The 27,452-nt window shown below is 46.6% G+C and overlaps 1 long non-coding RNA gene across 1 annotated transcript; it reads right to left on the reverse strand.

Annotated features, from left to right (window-relative positions):
* Nucleotides 1-27,431, reverse strand: LOC134957731 (uncharacterized). Its single transcript, XR_010186723.1, has 3 exons — nt 27,189-27,431; nt 15,453-15,505; nt 1-119 (listed from the first exon to the last, which is right to left on the reverse strand). It is a non-coding gene; the product is annotated as an uncharacterized LOC134957731 (long non-coding RNA).
* Between the last annotated feature and the right edge of the window lie 21 nt (nt 27,432-27,452).

Genomic DNA, 27,452 nt, shown 5'->3' on the forward strand with positions numbered 1-27,452 from the left:
AACTTGCTGGGATGTGTAGTTCCACGAATCATACCTAGACTATTCAATCATGATATTCATTTGACATAATCAGCAAATGCAGTACAACTTGCTGGGATGTGTAGTTCCACGAATCATACCTGTTGAGCACAAAGAGTGATGAGGAGTTGGTTCACAAAGTTCACAATCGACAACAGCTGATGATATAACTTAACGCAGGTATAACGCTATTTTTATAATAACACTTTTATGTCAGCACTTCTATGTAAGCACTACCAGCCGATGGCTATCCAGCCGTATAACATGGTACGGTCGACCATGTTAAGGTCGACAGTAATTAGGTCAATCACTATTGGTCGACATTGACATGGTCGACATGGAACAACAGTCGACACATGAAAATAGTCGGCATTGCATGTCGACACATGAAAAGGTCGACATTGCTTTTTGAACTGTTTTTGGTGTCATTTTTTTCAGTAACATGACCAGGAACCCCAATTAGTGTACCGCGTCCCATTGCATGTCGAGCGAAAGTTACTATTCCCAATTGTAGTCCACATGGATGGTAAAGTATGAAAAAATCTATTTAAAAAAAAAAAAAAAGCCACATCGACCATTTGTCCAGGTTGACCATGTCAATGTCGACCTAGTGACTGTTGACCTGCCAAACGGATACCTTCAGCAACTGCTTATCTGCTCTTTAAAGGGTACCGACAGCTCTCCCAGTGACCTTAAGTGTTGTGTGAAAATCTTTATCTTTTTACCTCAAACGAGGAGCCCTAAGGAGAGCGAGGTTTTCGGAAAGTGATGTTGCCCATAGCAACCAATCATATTCTACTTAAGATTTATCTAGCACCTTCTAGAAGATAGTAGCTATAATCCATGGGCAACATCTCCACTTCTGAAAACCCGCACTGTAGTAAATATACCCGTGAGTTTTTATTCGCTGTGGAATTTACTGCTGTTCGTCAGTACACATAAGGTAATTATTTTTTTAATCATTAATAATTCAGTGTACAGTACAGAGCATACTATATACATGGTCGAGTCACATTATTATGACCACCTCATACAATTGGCGTCAGCAGCACGTAGCCCATGAAGTACGTCATGTGTCGTGCGCTGGCTTGGTGGGTATACAAGGAGTGTGATAGGCCATCTGCACACATATGACTTGTTACTGTCATGGGTAAAAATAAGATTTTACTCACCGGTAAATCTATTTCTCGTAGTCCATAGTGGATGCTGGGACTCCGTAAGGACCATGGGGAATAGCGGCTCCGCAGGAGACTGGGCACAACTAAAGAAAGCTTTAGGACTACCTGGTGTGCACTGGCTCCTCCCACTATGACCCTCCTCCAGACCTCAGTTAGGATACTGTGCCCGGAAGAGCTGACACAATAAGGAAGAATTTTGAATCCCGGGTAAGACTCATACCAGCCACACCAATCACACCGTATAACTCGTGATACTATACCCAGTTAACAGTATGAAATATAACTGAGCCTCTCAACAGATGGCTCAACAATAACCCTTTAGATAGGCAATAACTATATACAAGTATTGCAGACAATCCGCACTTGGGATGGGCGCCCAGCATCCACTACGGACTACGAGAAATAGATTTACCGGTGAGTAAAATCTTATTTTCTCTGACGTCCTAAGTGGATGCTGGGACTCCGTAAGGACCATGGGGATTATACCAAAGCTCCCAAACGGGCGGGAGAGTGCGGATGACTCTGCAGCACCGAATGAGCAAACTCTAGGTCCTCCTCAGCCAGGGTATCAAACTTGTAGACTCTTGCAAAAAGTGTTTGAACCCGACCAAGTAACAGCTCTGCAAATTTGTAAAGCCGAGACCCCTCGGGCAGCCGCCCAAGAAGAACCCACTTTCCTCGTGGAATGGGCTTTTACAGATTTAGGGTGCGGCAGTCCAGCCGCAGAATGTGCAAGTTGAATCGTGCTACAGATCCAGCGAGCAATAGTCTGCTTAGAAGCAGGAGCACCCAGCTTGTTGGGTGCATACAGGATAAATAGCGAGTCAGTTTTCCTGACTCCAGCCGTCCTGGAAACATATACTTTTCAGGGCCCTGACTACGTCCAGTAACTTGGAATCCTCCAAGTCCCAAGTAGCCGCAGGCACCACAATAGGTTGGTTCACATGAAAAACCGATACCACCTTAGGAAGGAATTGGGAACGAGTACTCAATTCTGCCCCATCCATATAAAAAATGTAGATAAGGGCTTTTGCATGATAAAGCCGCTAATTCTGATACACGCCTGGCCGAAGCCAAGGCCAACAGCATGACCACTTTCCACGTGAGGTATTTTAGCTCCACGGATTTAAGTGGCTCAACCCAATGCGACTTCAGGAAATCCAACACCACGTTGAGATCCCACGGTGCCACTGGAGGCACAAACGGGGGCTGACTATGCAGCACTCCCTTAACAAAAGTCTGAACTTCAGGCAGTGAAGCCAGTTCTATTTTGGAGGAAAATCGATAGAGCCGAAATCTGGACCTTAATGGAACCCAATTTTAGGCCCATAGTCACCTCTGACAGTAGGAAGTGCAGAAATCGACCTAGCTGAAATTCCTCCTTTGGGGCCTTCCTGGCCTCACAGCATGCAACATATTTCCGCCATATGCGGTGATAATGGTTTGCGTTCACTTCTTTCCTAGCTTTAATTAGCGTAGGGATAACTTCCTCCGGAATGCCCTTTTCCTTCAGGATCCGGCGTTCAACCGCCATGCCGTCAAACGCAGCCGCGGCATGTCTTGGAACAGACAGGCCCCCAGCTGCAGCAGGTCCTGTCTGAGCGGCAGAGGCCATGGGTCCTCTGAGATCATTTCTTGGAGTTCTGGGTACCAAGCTCTTCTTGGCCAATCCGGAACAATGAGTATAGTTCGTACTCCTCTCCTTCTTCTTATTCTCATTACCCTGGGTAAGAGAGGCAGAGAAGGGAACACATACACCGACTGGTACACCCACAGTGTTACCAGAGCGTCCACAGCTATCGCCTGAGGGTCCCTTGACCTGGCGCAATATCTTTGTAGCTTTTTGTTGAGGCGGGACGCCATCATGTCCACCTGTGGCCTTTCCCAACGGTGTACAATCATTTGGAAGACTTCTGGATGAAGTCCCCACTCTCCCGGGTGGCGGTCATGCCTGCTGAGAAAGTCTGCTTCTCAGTTGTCCACTCCGGGAATGAACACTGCTGACAGTGCTAACACATGATTTTCCGCCCATCGGAGATCATGTAACGGATGTTCCTAGTGGATTGAGTATATATCTCAACCTCGTCGACACTGGAGTCAGACTCTGTGTCGACATCTGTGTCTGCCATCTGAGGTAACGGGCGTTTTGTGAGCCCCTGATGGCCTTTGAGACGCCTGGGCAGGCGCGGGCTGAGAAGCCGGCTGTCCCACAGCTGTTACGTCATCCAGCCTTTTATGTAAGGAGTTGACATTGTCGGTTAATACCTTCCACCTATCCATCCACTCTGGTGTCGGCCCCACAGGGGGCGACATCCCATTTATCGGCCTCTGCTCCGCCTCCACGTAACCTTCCTCATCCAACATGTCAACACAGCCGTACCGACACACCGCACACACACAGGGAATGCTTTGACTGAGGACAGGACCCCACAAAGTCCTTTGGGGAGACAGAGAGAGAGTATGCCAGCACACACCAGAGCGCTATATAATGCAGGGATTAACACTATAACTGAGTGATTTTTCCCCCAATAGCTGCTTGTATACACATATTTCGCCTAAATTTAGTGCCCCCCCTCTCTTTTTAACCCTTTGAGCCTGAAAACTACAGGGGAGAGTCTGGGGAGCTATCTTCCAGCTGCACTGTGAAGATAAAATGGCGCCAGTGTGCTGAGGGAGATAGCCCCGCCCCTTTTTCGGCTGACTTTTCTCCCGCTTTTTCATGGAATCTGGCAGGGGTAATTTATCACATATATAGCCTAAGAAAAAATCTGAGAAAGCGCTATACTGACTAGTGTGTGTCGGTTAATCGAACTCCTTGATCCCTAAAAAATCGGTTACTCCAAAAGATGGACTGCTGCTCTCAAGTATGGGGTGTTGGATCCCAAAATTTTATAACACTAGAAACAAGAAATATAATGAAAGCGCTGTCCAAAATTTAAAGAGTATTTTTATTAAAAATTTATTTCTAAAATGCTGAATACATCCACATTATTACTGTCTAAAAGGTATCCAATAAATCAATCAATAATCATATATATTTTGGGGACTCCCTCTTTGTCCCCGTACCACTTCTAGATAATATAACTGTGCACAGTGGATACAATTTTAATAAAATCTTATCATCTCATTAGAACAACCAATATTCTATAGCCTAGACATAAATGTTCCTCTCTGTTACCATCAATATATATATAAAATGACTGAAAATCCTTTCTAATATTCCTAGATTCAATGAACCACAGTCCCAGTTGTAATTAATAGATCTGAGATAGTAGGTAATTTATTCCCTCAACCGGGAATTACTATCATTCTGAACGTTCAATGTCTCTGGATTTTCACTAGTGTGTTATTTGGGATCACCAATAATTGCTAATCAGTGAATGCTTTACCGGGGATATTCAAAATGTTTATCTGATATTCTTTCACGGGCGTCCCCGTGTCTTTAGATATAGATGAGTGATCTAATCCCCTTTTAGTGATAGCATTAATCGGTGTAGTCTTTATCAGGCTGTATTCAAAATATACTGGTTGTATCTCACCATGTAATTGCGGCTGTGTCTCTCGAAGGGCATATAGTTCTATTCCAAGCGCACTGCACCGTCTCTCCGCCGTTGGTGAGTCAGCAATCACCTCGCAATGTCCGGCAGGGTATTTCTTACGGCTGTGCCTCTCGTTGGAACTTTCCTTTGCCGTCCAAAGTATAATGGCCCGCCTTCCCCTGTCCAGGTCGCGCTGTCAGCATTCACTGCAGACCTCAGGACGGGTAGCTGTATTCTAGGCCGGGCTCACCGTGTCACATCTACTTGGGTTGGCAGAATTAGAAGCCCTTGCTGGATACTCCTGTGCCGCTTTTTAAACTTTTATCCACAATGCTCGGGAGCAACTCTTGACGCGTTTCTCAGCCCGATTACCCCGGCTGTTTCCTCAGAAGAATACACTCCCTTTCCCATCTACTACTTTTATCTACCAGGTGTACCAATCACTCAGTACCTCATTAGTTTATTTTAACCCTTTAATTTCAATCTAAGAACATATTCAACCACAATCAATATACAATTAAAAACACATGATCACAGTGATTATTTAATAGATCTTTTTTGAGAAAGAATAACCGACACACACAAACCATCATTTATCCATACACAGAAGTATATGCAAATTTAAACGACTCCAATTCTGGTTGTCCTGATGTTTTTTCTGACCTTTTGTACATACAGACTAGAGCAATGGACATCTACTCTAAAATAAATATAACCTGGTTATTATCCTCCATCTAGCATTTAAATGCAATTATATAGTTGCAAAATACAGGGAGAAGAAAGGGATATCCTCTTTTTATGTATCCCTATATAAACATACTGTATACTGTAAAGCATTCACTGATTAGCAATTATTGGTGATCCCAAATAACACACTAGTGAAAATCCAGAGACATTGAACGTTCAGAATGATAGTAATTCCCGGTTGAGGGATCCTATAAATTACCTACTATCTCAGATCTATTAATTACAACTGGGACTGTGGTTCATTGAATCTAGGAATATTAGAAAGGATTTTCAGTCATTTTATATATATATTGATGGTAACAGAGAGGAACATTTATGTCTAGGCTATAGAATATTGGTTGTTCTAATGAGATGATAAGATTTTATTAAAATTGTATCCACTGTGCACAGTTATATTATCTTGTAGTGGTACGGGGACAAAGAGGGAGTCCCCAAAATATATATGATTATTGATTGATTTATTGGATACCTTTTAGACAGTAATAATGTGGATGTATTCAGCATTTTAGAAATTAATTTTTAATAAAAATACTCTTTAAATTTTGGACAGCGCTTTCATTATATTTCTTGTATCACATATATAGCCCTGGGACTATATATTGTGATGATTTGCCAGCCAAGGTGTATTATATTGCCCTCAGGGCGCCCCCCCCCCCCCCAGCGCCCTGCACTTATCAGTGACCGGAGTGTGAGGTGTACATGAGGAGCAATGGCGCACAGCTGCAGTGCTGTGCGCTACCTTGTTGAAGACAGAAGTCTTCTGCCGCCGATTTTCCGGAACACTTCTTGCTTCTGGCTCTGTAAGGGGGCCGGCGGCGCGGCTCCGGGAACGAACACCAAGGTCGGGTCCTGCGGTCGATCCCTCTGGAGCTAATGGTGTCCAGTAGCCTAAGAAGCCCAAACTACCACCAGTTAGGTAGGTTCGCTTCTTCTCCCCTTAGTCCCTCGCTGCAGTGAGTCTGTTGCCAGCAGATCTCACTGTAAAATAAAAAACCTAAAATATACTTTCTTTCTAGGAGCTCAGGAGAGTCCCTAGTGTGCATCCAGCTCAGCCGGGCACAAGATTCTAACTGAGGTCTGGAGGAGGGTCATAGTGGGAGGAGCTAGTGCACACCAGGTAGTCCTAAAGCTTTCTTTAGTTGTGCCCAGTCTCCTGCGGAGCCGCTATTCCCCATGGTCCTTACGGAGTCCCAGCATCCACTAAGGACGTCAGAGAAAGGGGAAATTTATCAGAGTTGCAAAAAGGGATGATTATAATCTTTCAGGCCAAGGGTGGCAGTATTTCTGAAACAGTGCAGTTTTGTGAACTGTTTGCGTGCTGTAGTGGTGAAGGTGTATCGTGACTGGACAAATGGCACCACTGCGAATAACCGACGAGGAAGCTGTGGAGCACCACGTGCCACTGATGTGAGAGGTGAACCATGGCTACGAAGGTGCATGAGGGCCGAACGACACGCAACAGTGAAGCAGTTCACCGTCAAAATTAACCTGGGGGCTACCAGAAGTGTGTCTAAAACTGTCTAGCTGCTGTCTGTACTGCACACGGCAGTTACTCTGGCTATTAGCTGGTCATAATAATGTGACTCAACCGTGTATTTATCTATTGCTTCTCTGCATATCTGCACCAAAAGAGGAGCTTTTTCGGATAAGAAATTTAACACTTTATAGAACTTCTTGTGAGGTCCAAGATGATGTTGCTGGTGAGTGCATCCTTTTGATGGAATATACAGTAAATTAAAAAGCCATCAGGCTACCCAATCAGCAGTGATTGGCTAAGTGTGTGTGGGTGTGTCATATGAATGGTGCTACCCAGGGTACCCAGGGTGGTCGTGAAGAATTAATGTTCACAGCGGTAACAAATTATAGCAAAAAACATTTTGTATTTATTTTATTTAAAAAAATAAGATTTTACTCACCGGTAAATCTATTTCTCGTAGTCCGTAGTGGATGCTGGGAACTCCGTAAGGACCATGGGGAATAGACGGGCTCCGCAGGAGACTGGGCACTCTAAAAGAAAGATTAGGTACTATCTGGTGTGCACTGGCTCCTCCCACTATGACCCTCCTCCAGACCTCAGTTAGGATACTGTGCCCGGAAGAGCTGACACAATAAGGAAGGATTTTGAATCCCGGGTAAGACTCATACCAGCCACACCAATCACACCGTATAACTCGTGATACTACACCCAGTTAACAGTATGAAATATAACTGAGCCTCTCAACAGATGGCTCAACAATAACCCTTAGTTAGGCAATAACTACATACAAGTATTGCAGACAATCCGCACTTGGGATGGGCGCCCAGCATCCACTACGGACTACGAGAAATAGATTTACCGGTGAGTAAAATCTTATTTTCTCTGACGTCCTAGTGGATGCTGGGAACTCCGTAAGGACCATGGGGATTATACCAAAGCTCCCAAACGGGCGGGAGAGTGCGGATGACTCTGCAGCACCGAATGAGAGAACTCAAGGTCCTCCTCAGCCAGGTTATCAATTTTGTAGAATTTAGCAAACGTGTTTGCCCCTGACCAAGTTGCAGCTCGGCAAAATTGTAAAGCCGAGACCCCTCGGGCAGCCGCCCAAGATGAGCCCACTTTCCTCGTGGAATGGGCTTTTACTGATTTAGGATGCGGCAATCCAGCCGCAGAATGCTCCAGCTGAATTGTGCTACAAATTCAGCGAGCAATATTCTGCTTAGAAGCAGGAGCACCTATTTTGTTGGGTGCCTACAGGATAAACAGCGAGTCAGTTTTCCTGACTCTAGCCGTCCTGGAAATATAAATTTTTAAGGCCCTGACTACGTCCAGTAACTTGGAATCTTCCAAGTCCCTAGTAGCCGCAGGCACTACAATAGGTTGGTTCAAGTGAAAAGCTGATACCACCTTAGGGAGAAACTGGGGACGAGTCCTCAATTCTGCCCTATCCATATGGAAAATCAGATAAGGGCTTTTACATGACAAAGCCGCCAATTCTGACACACGCCTGGCCGAAGCCAAGGCCAATAACATGACCACTTTCCACGTGAGATATTTCAAATCCACAGTTTTAAGTGGCTCAAACCAATGTGATTTTAAGAAACTCAACACCACGTTGAGATCCCAAGGTGCCACAGGAGGCACAAAAGGGGGCTGAATATGTAGCACTCCCTTTACAAATGTCTGAACTCCAGGCAGTGAAGCCAGTTCTTTCTGGAAGAAAATCGACAGAGCCGAAATCTGGACCTTAATGGAACCCAATTTTAGGCCCATAGTCACCCCTGACTGTAGGAAGTGCAGAAAACGACCCAGCTGAAATTCCTCTGTAGGGGCCTTCCTGGCCTCACACCACGCAACATATTTTCGCCAAATACGGTGATAATGGTTTGCGGTTACTTCTTTCCTGGCTTTTATCAGCGTAGGAATGACTTCTTCCGGAATGCCCTTTTCCTTTAGGATCCGGAATTCAACTGCCATGCCGTCAAACGCAGCCACGGTAAGTCTTGGAACAGACAGGGCCCCTGCTGTAGCAGATCCTGTCTGAGCGGTAGAGGCCATGGGTCCTCTGATATCATTTCTTGAAGTTCTGGGTACCAAGCTCTTCTTGGCCCATACGGAACCACGAGTATCGTTCTTACTCCTCGTTTTCTTATTATTCTCAGTACCTTTGGTATGAGAGGCAGAGGAGGGAATACATAAACCGACTGGTACACCCACGGTGTCACTAGAGCGTCCACAGCTATTGCCTGAGGGTCCCTTGAGCTGGCGCAATATCTAGTTTTTTGTTTAGGCGGGACGCCATCATGTCCACCTGTGGCCTTTCCCAACGGTTTACCAACAGTTGGAAGACTTCTGGATGAAGTCCCCACTCTCCCGGGTGTAGGTCGTGTCTGCTGAGGAAGTCTGCTTCCCAGTTGTCCACTCCCGGAATTAACACTGCTGACAGTGCTAAGACGTGATTTTCCGCCCATCGGAGAATCCTTGTGGCTTCTGCCATCGCCATCCTGCTTCTTGTGCCGCCCTGTCGGTTTACATGGGCGACTGCCGTGATGTTGTCTGATTGGATCAGTACCGGCTAGTTTTGAAGCAGAGGCCTTGCCAGACTTAGGGCATTGTAAATGGCCCTCAGTTCCAGAATATTTATGTGTAGGGACGACTCCTGACTTGACCAAAGTCCTTGGAAATTTCTTCCCTGTGTGACTGCCCCCCAGCCTCGAAGGCTGGCATCCGTGGTTACCAGGACCCAGTCCTGTATGCCGAATCTGCGGCCCTCTTGAAGATGAGCACTCTGCAGCCACCACAGTAGAGATACCCTGGTCCTTGGAGACAGGGTTATCAGCCGATGCATCTGAAGATGCGATCCCGACCTCCAAGAGGTCCCACTGAAAGGTTCTTGCATGGAACCGGAATTTTGCTTCGTAAGAAGCTACCATTTTTCCCAGGACTCGTGTGCAGTGATGCACCGATACCTGTTTTGGTTTCAGGAGGTCTCTGACTAGAGATGACAGCTCCTTGGCTTTCTCCTGCGGGAGAAACACTTTTTTCTGTTCTGTGTCCAGAACCATCCCCAGGAACAGTAGGCGTGTGGTAGGAACCAGCTGTGACTTTGGAATGTATAGAATCCATCCGTGCTGTTGTAGCACTTCCCGAGATAGTGCTACTCCGACCAACAACTGCTCCTTGGACCTCGCCTTTATAAGGAGATCGTCCAAGTACGGGATAATTAAAACTCCCTTTTTTCGAAGGAGTATCATCATTTCTGCCATTACCTTGGTAAAGACCCCCGGTGCCGTGGACAGTCCAAACGGCAGTGTTTGGAATTGGTAATGGCAATCCTGTACCACAAATCTGAGGTACTCCTGGTGAGGATGGTAAATGGGGACATGTAGGTAAGCCTCCTTGATGTCCAGGGATATCATGTAATCCCCCTCCTCCAGGCTTGCAATAACCGCCCTGAGCGATTCCATCTTGAACTTGAATTTTTTTATGTATGTGTTCAAGGATTTCAAATTTAAAATGGGTCTCACCGAACCGTCCGGTTTCGGTACCACAAACAGTGTGGAATAGTAACCCATTCCTTGTTGAAGTAGGGGCACCTTGACTATCACCTGCTGGGAATACAGCTTGTGAATTGCCTCTAGCACAGCCTCCCTGCCTGAGGGAGTTGTCGGCAAGGCAGATTTGAGGAAACGGCGGGGGGGAGACGCCTCGAATTCCAGCTTGTACCCCTGAGATACTACTTGAAGGATCCAGGGATCCACCTGTGAGCGAGCCCACTGATCGCTGAAATTTTTGAGGCGGCCCCCCACCGTACCTGGCTACGCCTGTGGAGCCCCCGCGTCATGCGGTGGACTCAGAGGAAGCGGGGGAAGAATTTTGATTCTGGGAACTGGCTGACTGGTGCAGCTTTTTCCCTCTTCCCTCGTCTCTGTGCAGAAAGGAAGCGCCTTTGACCCGCTTGCTTTTCTGAAGCCGAAAGGACTGTACCTGATAATACAGTGCTTTCTTAGGCTGTGAGGAAACCTGAGGTAAATTTTTTTTTTTTTTCTCCAGCTGTTGCTGTGGATACGAGGTCCCAGAGACCATCCCCAAACAATTCCTCACCCTTATAAGGCTCTATGTGCCTTTTAAAGTCAGCATCACCTGTCCAGTGTCGGGTCTCTAATACCCTCCTGACAGAATGGACATTGCATTAATTCTGGATGCCAGCCGGCAAAATATCCCTCTGTGCATCCCTCATATATAAGACGACGTCTTATGTTCGCAAAATAGTATCCCTGTTTGACAGGGTTACAGACCACGCTGCAGCAGCACTATCTGCAGGTCTCAGTCTAGTACCTGAGTGTGTAAATACAGACTTCAGGATAGCCTCCTGCTTTTAATCAGCAGGTACCTTCAAAGTGGCCGTATCCTAAGACGGCAGTGCCACCTTTTTTGACAAACGTGTGAGCGCCTTATCCACCCTAGGGGATATCTCCCAGCGTAACTTATCCTCTGGCGGGAAAGGGTACGCCATCAGTAACTTTTTAGAAATTACCAGTTTCTTATCGGGGGAACCCACGCTTTTTCACACTTCATTCACTCATTTGATGGGGGAACAAAACACTGCCTGCTTTTTCTCCCCAAACATAAAACCCTTTTTTAATGGTACTTGGGTTAATGTCAGAAATGTGTAACACATTTTTTATTGCCGGGAACATGTAACGGATGTTCCTAGTGGATTGTGTATATGTCTCAACCTCGTCGACACTGGAGTCAGACTCCGTGTCGACATCTGTGTCTGCCATCTGAGGTAACGGGCGTTTTTTGAGCCCCTGATGGCCTTTGAGACGCCTGGGCAGGCGCGGGCTGAGAAGCCGGCTGTCCCACAGCTGTTACGTCATCCAGCCTTTTATGTAAGGAGTTGACACTGTCGGTTTATACCTTCCACCTATCCATCCACTCTGGTGTCGGCCCCACAGGGGCGACATCACATTTATCGGCATCTACTCTGCAATAACATAAGCCTCATCAAACGTGTCGACACAGCCGTACCGACACACCGCACACACACACAGGGAATGCTCTGACTGAGGACAGGACCCCACACAGCCCTTTGGGGAGACAGAGAGAGAGTATGCCAGCACACACCAGAGCGCTATATAATTTTGGGATTAACACTATATTGAGTGAATTTTTCCCAATAGCTGCTTGTATATACAATATTGCGCCTAAATTTTGTGCCCCCCCTCTCTTTTTAACCCTTTGAGCCTGAAAACTACAGGGGAGAGCCTGGGGAGCTGTCTTCCAGCTGCACTGTGAAGAGAAAATGGCTCCAGTGTGCTGAGGGAGAAGCCCCGCCCCTTTTTCAACTGACTTTCTCCCGCTTTTTCTGGAATACTGGCAGGGGTAATTTTACATCTATATAGCCTCTAGGACTATATATGATGTAGATTTGCCAGCCAAGGTGTCATATATTGCCCTCAGGGCGCCCCCCCCCCCAGCGCCCTGCACCCTCAGTGACCGGAGTATGAGGTGTACATGAGGAGCAATGGCGCACAGCTGCAGTGCTGTGCGCTACCTTGGTGAAGACCGGAGTCTTCTGCCGCCGATTTTCCGGACCTCTTCTTGCTACTGGCTCTGTAAGGGGGACGGCGGCGCGGCTCCGGGAACGAACACCAAGGCCAGTTCCATGCGGTCGATCCCTCTGGAGCTAATGGTGTCCAGTAGCCTAAGAAGCCCAAGCTAGCTGCAAGCAGGTAGGTTCGCTTCTTCTCCCCTTAGTCCCTCGATGCAGTGAGCCTGTTGCCAGCAGGTCTCACTGTAAAATAAAAAACCTAAAATAAACTTTCTTTCTAGGAGCTCAGGAGAGCCCCTAGTGTGCATCCAGCTCAGCCGGGCACAGAAATCTAACTGAGGTCTGGAGGAGGGTCATAGTGGGAGGAGCCAGTGCACACCAGATAGTACCTAATCTTTCTTTTAGAGTGCCCAGTCTCCTGCGGAGCCCGTCTATTCCCCATGGTCCTTACGGAGTTCCCAGCATCCACTAGGACGTCAGAGAAAAGAAGATTAATAAAATAGTTTTTACAGAACTAAAGACAAATAGCATAGTAATGAGTAGATCCTGATGTGTGGTCTTCTGGGTGACACAGGTGGAATACGCCTATGCATTTTGAGACATAGGAGGTCTTTTCTTCAAGGCTTGTAGAAAAGACCTGCTGCAGTATGAACCATCTTTAAATTGACTCAACAAACACAAATACATTACATTGACACTCAAACACGGCAAAATGTTAGCCTAAGCAAAATAGCTACAGCTGTTGAAGCACAAACCTTTTAAAATAAAGGAAAATAATAATCTCCTATATAATAGCCCAGAGTGACTGTGTGTATAACGCTGGGCGTGGCTAGGAGCTCTCATTGGGTTAGCAGCAGGTCTATGCCACCCAGTCCACAGCTGATTGGGCGAGAAACGCCCTCCCACACAGGTTACATCCAATGGGAGGCTCTGCCCTTTGGCTGCTGTGTGTTCCCAGAGCAGGATTAACAATGGGGCTGATGGAGCTCCAGCTCCAGGTCCACACCCCAAAATAGGCCCAATGCATCTGCAGCAACATACCCTCCAACAACTTACACATAAAAATCACTACAAATTCGAAAAGGGCGCGTGGCCACAGGTGAAGTGGCGTGGCCACGCCCCTATTCCTATACTTTCAATGGAAGTTTGGAGAGCCAAAAATCAGTACAGACACTAAAAAAAAAAGATATTGTACCTGCCAAAAAGGTACAGTTGGAGGGTATGCCACTGCATCTGCAGCAAGTCTCTGCGCTGTAGATAGGAGAAAAAAAAACCTTTTACTGCAACCTCCTATGTCCTGCTGCCAGTCCGCCAGTCCCCTCTGGCATCAACAATTCCCACTCCCTAGCCGTGGTGCAGGTGGAACAAAAGCTGCTGCGGCCACCGGCATACATGTGTATGAAAGCGGCGCAGCTGAAGGTTTTCCTAGCCCTCCCTGCGCCGCATACTCTCTGAACCCCGGAGCCTCCTCTGCGCGTGATGTCACAGAAGTGCCTAACCGCCACAGCTGTGCCCAGATCCCCAGAGGCCCTGACTCTGCAACACAGCATCTGGGCTGCTGGCCTGGGAATCCCCGGAATGGCTAATGTAACGGATATCGTGGAGGGTAATGTTTGGACGCTGAATCAATGTAAAAGGTGACAGTGCTGTGCACTGCACTCTCACCTTTTACATTGCTTCAACGAGTCAGTCAGTTCTGCCAGCCAGTCACTATTGTTAGCGCCGGTGTCCCAAAGTGCCGCATTACAGGAAAGTAGACGCACTAAATAAGCATTTCGGCGCTAAGGCCTGCTGGGAACTGAAGTTTATTCAGTGCGTCTTCTTCCCTGTAATGCGGTGCGTTAGGAAACCGGCGCTAACAAAAGTGACTGGCTGGCAGAACTGACTGACTCGCTGAATCAATGTAAAAGGTGAGAGTGCTGTGCAGTGACTGGCTGCTTGGCTGCTGTGCGAGTCTCTGGGAGAGCCACTGCCAAAGGGAGGACAGCAGCTTCCAGGAGGAGAAGCAGGAGAAGCATTACCCACCCCTCCCCCACTCGCTGTACCTCCGGGCCCCATCTGTGGCAAGCCAACACCCCCCCTCCACCACCCGAGGTGACTCTGATCCCCCCTCCCACACCACCACCCCCCTCCCCCACCCGCGGCACACCCACATTTGCCCATCCCCCACCTGTGGCACCCCAGTAGTGGCTCCGGACCCCCACCTGCCCCTCCAACACCCGCGGCACCACCGGACCATCCCCTCCCCCACCCGCGGCACCCCCGCAACTGCCCCTCTCCCACCCGCGGCACCCCCGCTACCGCCCCTCCCCCATCCGCGGCACCCCCGGACCACCTCCCCCATCCGCCTCTCCCCCGCACCAGCCACCCCCCCAACCACAGCACCTACTAGGTGATTCATCAGGCGCTGCATGCACTATTCACGCCGTTGCAAGGGGCTACGACCCCTTAACCATCGCACGCCCTTTGTCCGTGCAATATTTAACCACTCACACAATTATGATTGTAGGTAATACTCCATATAATACAAATATTGCACGCCACAAGGGTGTGCAAGGGTTAAGGGGGCGTAGCCCCTTACAACGGTGTGAAGAGCGCCCGTAGGGCGCGATGAATCACGTAGTGTGTTATCACTAACTTCAAAATAGGAGCACTTACAGAGGAGCTGCGCTCATCTAATGTGGCTCCATCGCAAACATGCACTCCCAGAGGCGCATAGCCCCATTCACTGCAATGCTTTCATTGCAGTGAATGGGGCGTGCGTGTCTCACACGCATGCGCTTCCCAGACCCTCCGATAGGCGCGCCCCGGCACAGATGGAGCCATGATTAGCGTGGCTCCATCTGTATACCAGTAAAAATAACATCACAATCATCTACCACCACCATTCCTGCCAGTTCTATTGCTTCTACTACTCCCCACTGTGATTTACGCACCAGAAGTGGCCGGCCCAGATGTTGTCCAGACGTCTCTTCCCATGCCTCCCTTTCTAAAAGGACATAATAAGGACAAATTATTTTTTTATATAATTTTAGGTAGTTTGATTTCAAAACTGTATGTTTTTTTTTTTTTGTAATATGCAATGTTCACTATAGTTAATGTGGAAATGTGCAGACATTTTTATTTGGTGTCAACACAAAAAAAAATTGTATTGTTTGCACAATCGAACCACAAACATTTGCAATGTATATGCTGCACCTAAAAACATATATTACACATGCATGTTACATTATCATAAGTGATGAGCACAACACAATAACTAGAACACTGCTTCCCAACCTTTTTTTTTTCACTGGGCAGGCCATTTAGCATGCTGGGTGGACACTAGCTTAAGGTGCATACACACGGTGCTATGTGTGCTTGAGATTTTGACTATATAGTCAAAATCGTAAGAAAAGTTAGCACATACGCACCGTGTGTACACAGCTTGCAATACCGATGTGTGCTCTTGTGGGGACGGTATCGCAAGAAAAAATAGACTGTGCAGGCAAGGCAATTTTGACTATATTGTGTGCAATCTAGTTTCTAGTTAAGTAAAAATTGCAAGTAAAGATAGGCAAATTCAGTGGTTCTGGGGAGTTCAAAGGAAATTGCAACGTCAACACTAGTCAATATCTCATTGTATAATTAATGTGTATATGGAGCGCTTGATAATGTGTCACTGTCTAATGCTGAAAAAGAAAAACAGGTTTAAACACAGTGGGTTAGTTATAAACTCAAGGTGCCCTGTAATGTTTAAGCTCTTTTTTGAAAATTTTAAAAAGTCCCGATCTCCAGCTTAATGTGGTCCCTCCAGGCACAATAGCAAGGTCCCCGGCAGGTGTACTAGCTGTCCCTATCCTACCTCTGGGTCCTCTGGTATGTGGATGTCACACTGGTCAGTTCGTTCTCGGCGGCCGGCGTCTCTTCTTCCTAACCGGAAGTTGATGAGGCGCCGCGGAACGTCACTTCCGGGTGACGCGGTGACGGGATCTTCGTGCATCGACGCGTTTCATGCACTGCGGCACTTCGTCCAGGATACTGAATGTTGTTAGGGAGATTCCTTTTATCCTCCCTGGTTTCAATAAACTTTATTAAAAACGCCTTTTAAAACCGGAAGTTGTCAACAGGAACTTCCAAAAAATAGGCGGCAAGCACCTGCTTCAGCATTAGACTGTGTATGTATGTAATGTAGCTGAAAAAGTATATAGTGTAGCTGAAATGCAAAAATAGAATATGTAGAAGGATGAACTATATTTAAAGGAAGACATTTAAATCAATGTCAATGTTGAGACCATGTTGTTTTAAAGTTCTCAGTTCGTAGATCCACTTCGTCTCAGCTTTTCTTAATTCTGTTGATATATCACCCCCTCGCCAGTTTAAATTCACTTTTTGTATGGCCATAAATTTCAGACCATCCGGATTTCTTCCATGTCGTTCCGCATAGTGTTGAGAGACACTGTGTGTATCCAATCCTCTTTTGATATTATATACATGTTCTGCTATACGGATTTTGAGTTTTCTTTTGGTCTGTCCTATATACTGTTGTCCACATGGGCATTCCAATAGGTATATGACACCCTCTGTTGCGCACGATATCTGTTGTTTGATGGAGTAATTTTCTTTGGTGTGGTTTGATGTGAAGGATGTTATTGGTTGAGTTATTCTTCTTCCTGATTTTTTGCATCCCAGGCATGTTAAGCATGCATGGAATCCATTGTTTCCCTTTATCTTCTGATGATTCTCCATTGGAAGGAAGCTATGTGTCAGTTCTTGTTTCAGATTCCTTGCCCTCCTATAGATCACTTTCGGAGTTTGCGGTATTATAGTTTTGAGATTTTCATCAAGCATTAGTATGTGCCAATTTCTCTTGATGATATCTTCAATCTCCTTGTGGTGTGAATTATATTGGGTGATGAAGGAGGTTTGGATGTTGTTGTTCTCTGTTTTCTTTTCTTTATATTGCAACATCATTTTTCGATCCAGATGTAATACTTTATCGACTTCCGTTTGGATTTGTTCTTCTTTGTAGCCTTTCCTTAGAATTTTTTTCTTCATCTCTATACTCTGTATTTCATACATTTCTTTGTGCGTACAGTTCCTCCTGATTCTTCGTAGTTGGCCCCCTGGGATGTTTTTCAGCCATTGGTTATGGTGATTACTGCTGTATGGAAGAAAGTTATTCGAATCCACTTCTTTTATATGTGTTTTTGTGCTGAGTCTTTCTTTATCTACATAAATTTCTAGATCTAGAAAGATAGCCTTCTCTCTGCTGGTGGTTGTGGTAAATTCTAGACCAATATTGTTCGAGTTCATGTATATCTTGAATTCTTCAAGTTCTTCCTGTGGTCCTGCCCAGATAAATATCAGGTCATCAATGTACCTGTGCCAGCATAGTATATGTTTCAGGAATTTGTTTTTCTGCCAAATGTGATGGTCCTCCCAGTATGCAACGAAAAGATTCGCATACGCTGGTGCAAAGGACGTCCCCATCGCAGTCCCTTTTACTTGTAGGAAGAAGTCCCCTCCATACCAAAAATAGTTGTTATAAAGTATGAACTCTATTTGCTCAATAATGAAATTGATCTGTCTGCTGGGGATGTTGGATTGTGTAGTCAGGTAATGTCTGGTATATTCGCATCCCAATCTGTGTTGGATGCATGTATACAAGGACTTCACATCGCTTGTGCAAATAAAATATGACTCCTCCCATTTGAGTTCTTCTAAGATTTGTAAAATGTGTAGTGTGTCTTTCAAGTAGCTTTTTTGTTTCTGTGCTAACGGCAGTAGGTAGTGATCTATGTAATGTGAAAGATTCGCGGTAAGGGATCCAATTCCTGAAATTATCGGACGGCCCGGAGGTTCCTTAATATCCTTGTGGATTTTGGGAAGGTGGTAGAAGGTCGGTATTTTCGGGTTCTTTGTGCAAATGTAGTCATACTCTTTTTTCGTGACTATTCCCATTTCCAATCCCTCATCCATTTGTCTAACCAGCTGTTTCTGAAATTCTTTTGTCGGGTCCGTGAGTAATTTCTTATAGGTCGATGTATCCGATAGTAATTTTCGAGCTTCTCCATCATACTGAGATTTATCTAAGATGACGAGGCCTCCGCCTTTGTCCGCGGGTTTTATAACAATACTTTTATCTTGCTTTAGGCCTCGTCATCTTAGATAAATCTCAGTATGATGGAGAAGCTAGAAAATTACTATCGGATACATCGACCTATAAGAAATTACTCACGGACCCGACAAAAGAATTTCAGAAACAGCTGGTAAGACAAATGGATGAGGGATTGGAAATGGGAATAGTCACGAAAAAAGAGTATGACTACATTTGCACAAAGAACCCGAAAATACCGACCTTCTACCACCTTCCCAAAATCCACAATGATATTAAGGAACCTCCGGGCCGTCCGATAATTTCAGGAATTGGATCCCTTACCGCGAATCTTTCACATTACATAGATCACTACCTACAGCCGTTAGCACAGAAACAAAAAAGCTACTTGAAAGACACACTACACATTTTATAAATCTTAGAAGAACTCAAATGGGAGGAGTCATATTTTATTTGCACAAGCGATGTGAAGTCCTTGTATACATGCATCCAACACAGATTGGGATGCGAATATACCAGACATTACCTGACTACACAATCCAACATCCCCAGCAGACAGATCAATTTCATCATTGAGCAAATAGAGTTCATACTTTATAACAACTATTTTTGGTATGGAGGGGACTTCTTCCTACAAGTTAAAGGGACTGCGATGGGGACGTCCTTTGCACCAGCGTATGCGAATCTTTTCGTTGCATACTGGGAGGACCATCACATTTGGCAGAATAACAAATTCCTGAAACATATACTATGCTGGCACAGGTACATTGATGACCTGATATTTATCTGGGCAGGACCACAGGAAGAACTTGAAGAATTCAAGATATACATGAACTCGAACAATATTGGTCTAGAATTTACCACAACCACCAGCAGAGAGAAGGCTATCTTTCTAGATCTAGAAATTTATGTAGATAAAGAAAGACTCAGCACAAAAACACATATAAAAGAAGTGGATTCGAATAACTTTCTTCCATACAGCAGTAATCACCATAACCAATGGCTGAAAAACAGGGGCCAACTACGAAGAATCAGGAGGAACTGTACGCACAAAGAAATGTATGAAATACAGAGTATAGAGATGAAGAAAAAAATTCTAAGGAAAGGCTACAAAGAAGAACAAATCCAAACGGAAGTCGATAAAGTATTACATCTGGATCGAAAAATGATGTTGCAATATAAAGAAAAGAAAACAGAGAACAACAACATCCAAACCTCCTTCATCACCCAATATAATTCACACCACAAGGAGATTGAAGATATCATCAAGAGAAATTGGCACATAATAATGCTTGATGAAAATCTCAAAACTATAATACCGCAAACTCCGAAAGTGATCTATAGGAGGGCAAGGAATCTGAAACAAGAACTGACACATAGCTTCCTTCCAATGGAGAATCATCAGAAGATAAAGGGAAACAATGGATTCCATGCATGCTTAACATGCCTGGGATGCAAAAAATCAGGAAGAAGAATAACTCAACCAATAACATCCTTCACATCAAACCACACCAAAGAAAATTACTCCATCAAACAACAGATATCGTGCGCAACAGAGGGTGTCATATACCTATTGGAATGCCCATGTGGACAACAGTATATAGGACAGACTAAAAGAAAACTCAAAAATAAGAATTTACTTACCGATAATTCTATTTCTCGTAGTCCGTAGTGGATGCTGGGGACTCCGTCAGGACCATGGGGAACAGCAGCTCCGCAGGAGACAGGGCACAAAAATAAAGCTTTAGGATTAGGTGGTGTGTACTGGCTCCTCCCCCTATGACCCTCCTCCAAGCCTCAGTTAGGATACTGTGCGCGGACGAGCGTACACAATAAGGAAGGATATTGAATCCCGGGTAAGACTCATACCAGCCACACCAATCACACCGTATAACTTGTGATCTGAACCCAGTTAACAGTATGACAAACGTAGGAGCCTCTGAACAGACGGCTCACAACAATAACAACCCGAATTTGTTTGTAACAATAACTATGTACAAGTATTGCAGACAATCCGCACTTGGGATGGGCGCCCAGCATCCACTACGGACTACGAGAAATAGAATTATCGGTAAGTAAATTCTTATTTTCTCTAACGTCCTAAGTGGATGCTGGGGACTCCGTCAGGACTATGGGGATTATACCAAAGCTCCCAAACGGGCGGGAGAGTGCGGATGACTCTGCAGCACCGAATGAGAGAACTCAAGGTCCTCCTCAGCCAGGGTATCAAATTTGTAGAATTTTGCAAATGTGTTTGCCCCTGACCAAGTAGCAGCTCGGCAGAGTTGTAATGCCGAGACCCCCCGGGCAGCCGCCCAGGATGAGCCCACTTTCCTTGTGGAATGGGCCTTGACAGATTTAGGTTGTGGCAAGCCTGCCACAGAATGTGCAAGTTGAATTGTGCTACAAATCCAACGAGCAATCGTCTGCTTAGAAGCAGGAGCACCCATCTTGTTGGGTGCATACAATATAAACAGTGAGTCAGACTTTCTGACTCCCGCCGTTCTTGAAATATATATTTTCAATGCCCGGACCACGTCCAACAACTTGGAATCCTCCAAATCGTTAGTAGCCGCAGGCACCACAATAGGCTGGTTCAGGTGAAACGCTGACACCACCTTAGGCAGAAAATGAGGACGTGTCCGCAGTTCTGCCCTGTCCGTATGGAAAATCAGATATGGGCTCTTATATTATAAAGCCGCCAATTCTGATACTCTCCTGGCTGAAGCCAGGGCCAGTAGCATGGTTACTTTCCATGTAAGATACTTCAACTCCACCGATTTGAGCGGCTCAAACCAATGGGATTTGAGAAAATCCAAGACTACATTAAGATCCCACGGTGCCACTGGGGGCACAACCGGGGGCTGTATATGTAGTACTCCTTTTACAAAAGTCTGGACTTCAGGAACTGAAGCCAATTCTTTCTGGAAGAAAATCGACAGGGCCGAAATTTGAACCTTAATGGACCCCAATTTGAGGCCCATAGACAATCCTGTTTGCAGGAAATGTAGGAATCGACCCAGTTGAAATTCCTCCGTGGGGGCCTTCCTGGCCTCACACCACGCAACATATTTTCTCCAAATGCGGTGATAATGTTGTGCAGTCACCTCCTTCCTGGCTTTTACCAGTGTAGGAATGACCTCTTCCGGAATGCCTTTTTCCCTTAGAATTCGGCGTTCAACCGCCATGCCGTCAAACGCAGCCGCGGTAAGTCTTGGAATAGACACGGTCCCTGCTGAAGCAGGTCCGGTCTTAGAGGTAGAGGCCACGGATCCTCCGTGAGCATCTCTTGAAGTTCCGGGTACCAAGTTCTTCTTGGCCAATCTGGAGCCACTAGTATCGTTCTTACTCCCTTTTGCCGTATAATTCTCAGTACCTTTGGTATGAGAGGCAGAGGAGGGAACACATACACTGACTGGAACACCCACGGTGTTACCAGAGCGTCCACAGCTATTGCCTGAGGGTCTCTTGACCTGGCGCAATACCTGTCCAGTTTTTTGTTGAGGCAGGACGCCATCATATCCACCATTGGTTTTTCCCAACGGTTCACAATCATGTGGAAGACTTCTGGATGAAGTCCCCACTCTCCCGGGTGTAGATCGTGTCTGCTGAGGAAGTCTGCTTCCCAGTTGTCCACTCCCGGAATGAATACTGCTGACAGTGCTATCACATGATCTTCCGCCCAGCGAAGAATCCTTGCAGCTTCTGCCATTGCTGTCCTGCTTCTTGTGCCGCCCTGTCTGTTTACGTGGGCGACTGCCGTGATGTTGTCCGACTGGATCAACACCGGCTGACCCTGAAGCAGGGGTTTTGCCAGACTTAGAGCATTGTAAATCGCTCTTAGCTCCAGTATATTTATGTGAAGAGACATCTCCAGGCTTGACCATACTCCCTGGAAGTTTCTACCCTGTGTGACCGCTCCCCAGCCTCTCAGACTGGCATCCGTGGTCACCAGGACCCAGTCCTGTATGCCGAATCTGCGGCCCTCTAACAGATGAGCACTCTGCAACCACCACAGAAGAGACACCCTTGTCCGTGGCGATAAGGTTATCCGCTGATGCATCTGCAGATGCGATCCGGACCATTTGTCCAGCAGATCCCACTGAAAAGTTTGTGCGTGGAATCTGCCGAATGGAATCGCTTCGTAAGAAGCCACCATCTTTCCCAGGACTCTTGTGCATTGATGCACAGACACTTTCCCTGGTTTTAGGAGGTTCCTGACAAGTTCGGATAACTCCCTGGCTTTCTCCTCCGGAAGAAACACCTTTTTCTGAACCGTGTCCAGAATCATTCCCAGGAACAGCAGACGTGTCGTCGGGGTCAACTGAGATTTTGGAAAATTCAGAATCCACCCGTGTTGTTGCAGCACTAGTTGGGTTAGTGCTACTCCGTCCTCCAGCTGTTCTCTGGACCTTGCCCTTATCAGGAGATCGTCCAAGTAAGGGATAATTAATACGCCTCTTCTTCGCAGAAGAATCATCATTTCGGCCATTACCTTGGTAAAGACCCGAGGTGCCGTGGACAATCCAAACGGCAGCGTCTGAAACTGATAATGACAGTTTTGCACCACGAACCTGAGGTACCCTTGATGTGAAGGGCAAATTGGGACATGTAGGTAAGCATCCTTTATGTCCAGGGACACCATAAAGTCCCCTTCTTCCAGATTCGCTATCACTGCTCTGAGTGACTCCATCTTGAACTTGAATTTTTGTATGTACAGGTTCAAAGATTTCAGATTTAGAATAGGTCTTACCGAGCCGTTCGGCTTCGGTACCACAAATAGCGTGGAGTAATACCCCTTTCCCTGTTGTAGGAGGGGTACCTTGACTATCACCTGCTGAGAAAACAGCTTGTGAATGGCTTCCAATACCGTCGCCCTGTCTGAGGGAGACGTTGGCAAAGCAGACTTTAGGAACCGGCGAGGGGGAGACTTCTCAAATTCCAACCTGTAACCCTGAGATACTACCTGCAGAATCCAGGGGTCCACCTGTGAGCAAGCCCACTGTGCGCTGAAATTCTTGAGTCGACCCCCCACCGCTCCTGAGTCCGCTTGTAAGGCCCCAGCGTCATGCTGAGGGCTTTGCAGAACCCTGGGAGGGCTTCTGTTCCTGGGCAGGGGCTGCTTGCTGCCCTCTCTTACCCCTTCCTCTGCCCCGAGGCAGATATGACTGTCCTTTTGTCCGCTTGTTCTTATAGGACCGAAAGGACTGCGGCTGAAAAGACGGTGTCTTTTTCTGTTGGGAGGGGGTCTGAGGTAAAAAGGTGGATTTTCCGGCAGTTGCCGTGGCCACCAGATCCGATAGACCGACGCCAAATAATTCCTCCCCTTTATACGGCAATACTTCCATATGTCGTTTGGAATCCGCATCACCTGACCACTGTCGCGTCCATAAACTCCTTCTGGCAGATATGGACATCGCATTTACTCTCGATGCCAGAGTGCAAATATCTCTCTGAGCATCTCGCATATAAAGGAAAGCATCCTTTAATTGCTCTATAGTCAATAAAATACTGTCCCTATCCAGGGTATCAATATTTTCAGTCAGGGAATCCAACCAGACGACCCCAGCACTGCACATCCAGGCTGAGGCGATGGCTGGTCGCAGTATAACACCAGTATGTGTGTATATACTTTTTAGGGTAGTTTCCATTCTCCTATCAGCTGGATCCCTGAGGGCGGCCGTATCAGGAGACGGTAACGCCACTTGTTTTGATAAGCGTGTGAGCGCCTTATCCACCCTAGGGGGTGTTTCCCAGCGCGCCCTAACCTCTGGCGGGAAAGGGTATAATGCTAATAACTTTTTTGAAATTAGCATTTTTCTATCTGGGTTAACCCACGCTTCATCACATACATCATTTAATTCCTCTGATTCAGGAAAAACTACAGGTAGTTTTTTCACCCCCCACATAATACCCCTTTTTGTGGTACTTGCAGTATCAGAGATATGCAAAGCCTCCTTCATTGCCGTGATCATATAACGTGTGGCCCTACTTGAAAATACGTTTGTTTCATCACCGTCGACACTAGATTCAGTGTCTGTGTCTGGGTGTGTGTCGACCGACTGAGGTAAAGGGCGCTTTACAGCCCCTGACGGTGTCTGAGACGCCTGGGCAGGTACTAACTGGTTTGCCGGCCGTCTCATGTCGTCAACTGATTTTTGTAATGTGCTGACATTATCACGTAATTCCATAAACAAAGCCATCCATTCCGGTGTCGACTCCCTGGGGGGTGACATCACCATTATCGGCAATTGCTCTGCCTCCACACCAACATCGTCCTCATACATGTCGACACACACGTACCGACACACAGCAGACACACAGGGAATGCTCTTATCGAAGACAGGACCCCACTAGCCCTTTGGGGAGACAGAGGGAGAGTTTGCCAGCACACACCCAAGCGCTATAATATATATGGGAACAACCTTATATAAGTGTTGTTCTTTATAGCAGCTTAAATATATCAAAATATCGCCAAAAAAATGCCCCCCCTCTCTGTTTTTGCAGTGCAGGGGAGAGTCCTGGGAGCCTTCCTCACAGCGGAGCTGAGCAGGAAAATGGCGCTGTGTGCTGAGGAGAATAAGCTCCGCCCCCTATTTCGGCTGGCTTTTCTCCCGTAGTTTTAGATAACTGGCATGGGTTAAATACATACATATAGCCTCAATGGCTATATGTGATGTATTCTTTTGCCATAAAGGTATTAAATATTGCTGCCCAGGGCGCCCCCAGCAGCGCCCTGCACCCTCCGTGACCGCTTGGTGTGAAGTGTGTGACAACAATGGCGCACAGCTGCAGTGCTGTGCGCTACCTTCATGAAGACTGAAGAGCCTTCTGCCGCCTGTTTCCGGACCTTCAATCTTCAGCATCTGTAAGGGGGGTCGGCGGCGCGGCTCCGGGACGAACCCCAGGGTGAGACCTGTGTTCCGACTCCCTCTGGAGCTAATGGTGTCCAGTAGCCTAAGAATCCAATCCATCCTGCACGCAGGTGAGTTGAAATTCTCTCCCCTAAGTCCCTCGATGCAGTGAGCCTGTTGCCAGCAGGACTCACTGAAAATAAAAAACCTAAAAACTTTTTCTAAGCAGCTCTTTAGGAGAGCCACCTAGATTGCACCCTGCTCGGACGGGCACAAAAACCTAACTGAGGCTTGGAGGAGGGTCATAGGGGGAGGAGCCAGTACACACCACCTAATCCTAAAGCTTTATTTTTGTGCCCTGTCTCCTGCGGAGCCGCTGTTCCCCATGGTCCTGACGGAGTCCCCAGCATCCACTTAGGACGTTAGAGAAATCTGTATTGCAGAACATGTATATATCAAAAGAGGATTGGATACACACAGTGTCTCTCAACACTATGCGGAACGACATGGAAGAAATCCGGATGGTCTGAAATTTATGGCCATACAAAAAGTGAATTTAAACTGGTGAGGGGGTGATATATCAACAGAATTAAGAAAAGCTGAGACGAAGTGGATCTACGAACTGAGAACTTTAAAACCACATGGTCTCAACATTGACATTGATTTAAATGTCTTCCTTTAAATATAGTTCATCCTTCTACATAATTTATTTTTGCATTTCAGCTACACTATATACTTTTTCAGCTACATTACATACATACACAGTCTAATGCTGAAGCAGGTGCTTGTCGCCTATTTTTTGGAAGTTCCTGTTGACAACTTCCGGTTTTAAAAGCCGTTTTTAATAAAGTTTATTGAAACCAGGGAGGATAAAAGGAATCTCCCTAACAACATTCAGTATCCTGGACGAAGTGCCGCAGTGCATGAAACGCGTCGATACACGAAGATCCCGTCACCCGGAAGTGACGTTCCGCTGCGCCTCATCAACTTCCGGTTAGGAAGAAGAGACGCCGGCCGCCGAGAACGAACTGACCAGTGTGAGATCCACAGACCAGAGGTAGGATAGGGACAGCTAGTACACCTGCCGGGGACCTTGCTATTGTGCCTGGAGGGACCACATTAAGCTGGAGATCGGGACTTTTTAAAATTTTCAAAAAAGAGCTTAAACATTACAGGGCACCTTGAGTTTATAACTAACCCACTGTATTTAAACCTGTTTTTCTTTTTCAGCATTAGACAGTGACACATTATCAAGCGCTCCATATACACATTAATTATACTATTTATATCCAATGGAGCTGCTGGTTTTATAGCGCAGTACTTTTTTCCTTTTTCCAATATCTCATTGTGTGTATGCACCATTACACCATACCCTCCAACATGACCCCCGTCCACCAGGTACAAAATACTCTGCTCCTGGGATTCCCACATAATGCATAACTGCAGTAAGCTTTGTTGAAACAGCCTTCTCATCAATTCATCATTTCAGCACAGGTGACTGACATCTTAATTTAAGTGGGAAGTCCAGGAGCAAAGCATTTTGTACCTGGTGAAATGGTTCATGTTGGAGGGTCTGTTACACCCTGAGCTGAGGCTGCCCCTGAGAGTTCTTTCCCGCTGATGGATGTTGTCAGTGGGGAATTTGTTTATCCCTCGCAAGAGTAACCGGCTGTCAGTCAAACTGCGCACAGCCCGGCTTCCTGGCCGAGAGTCCTTCCCACCTCTCTGCTGGCTGCTTCGGGTGCTTCGCTCGGCCATTTCCGTACATTGTCGTCGCTTGGCTCGCCCTGCACTCGCTCGGCTGTTTCCGTACATTGTCGTCGCTTGGCTCGCCCTGCACTCGCTCGGCAGTTTCCGTACATTGTCGTCGCTTGGCTCGCCCTGCACTCGCTCGGCAGTTTCCGTACATTGTCGTCGCTTGGCTCGCCCTGCACTCGCTTGGCTGTTTCCGTACATTGTCGTCGCTTGGCTCGCCCCCCACTCGC

This window comes from Pseudophryne corroboree, chromosome 9 (assembly GCF_028390025.1).
Source record: "Pseudophryne corroboree isolate aPseCor3 chromosome 9, aPseCor3.hap2, whole genome shotgun sequence".
In the NCBI taxonomy this organism is placed as follows: Eukaryota; Metazoa; Chordata; class Amphibia; order Anura; family Myobatrachidae; genus Pseudophryne; species Pseudophryne corroboree.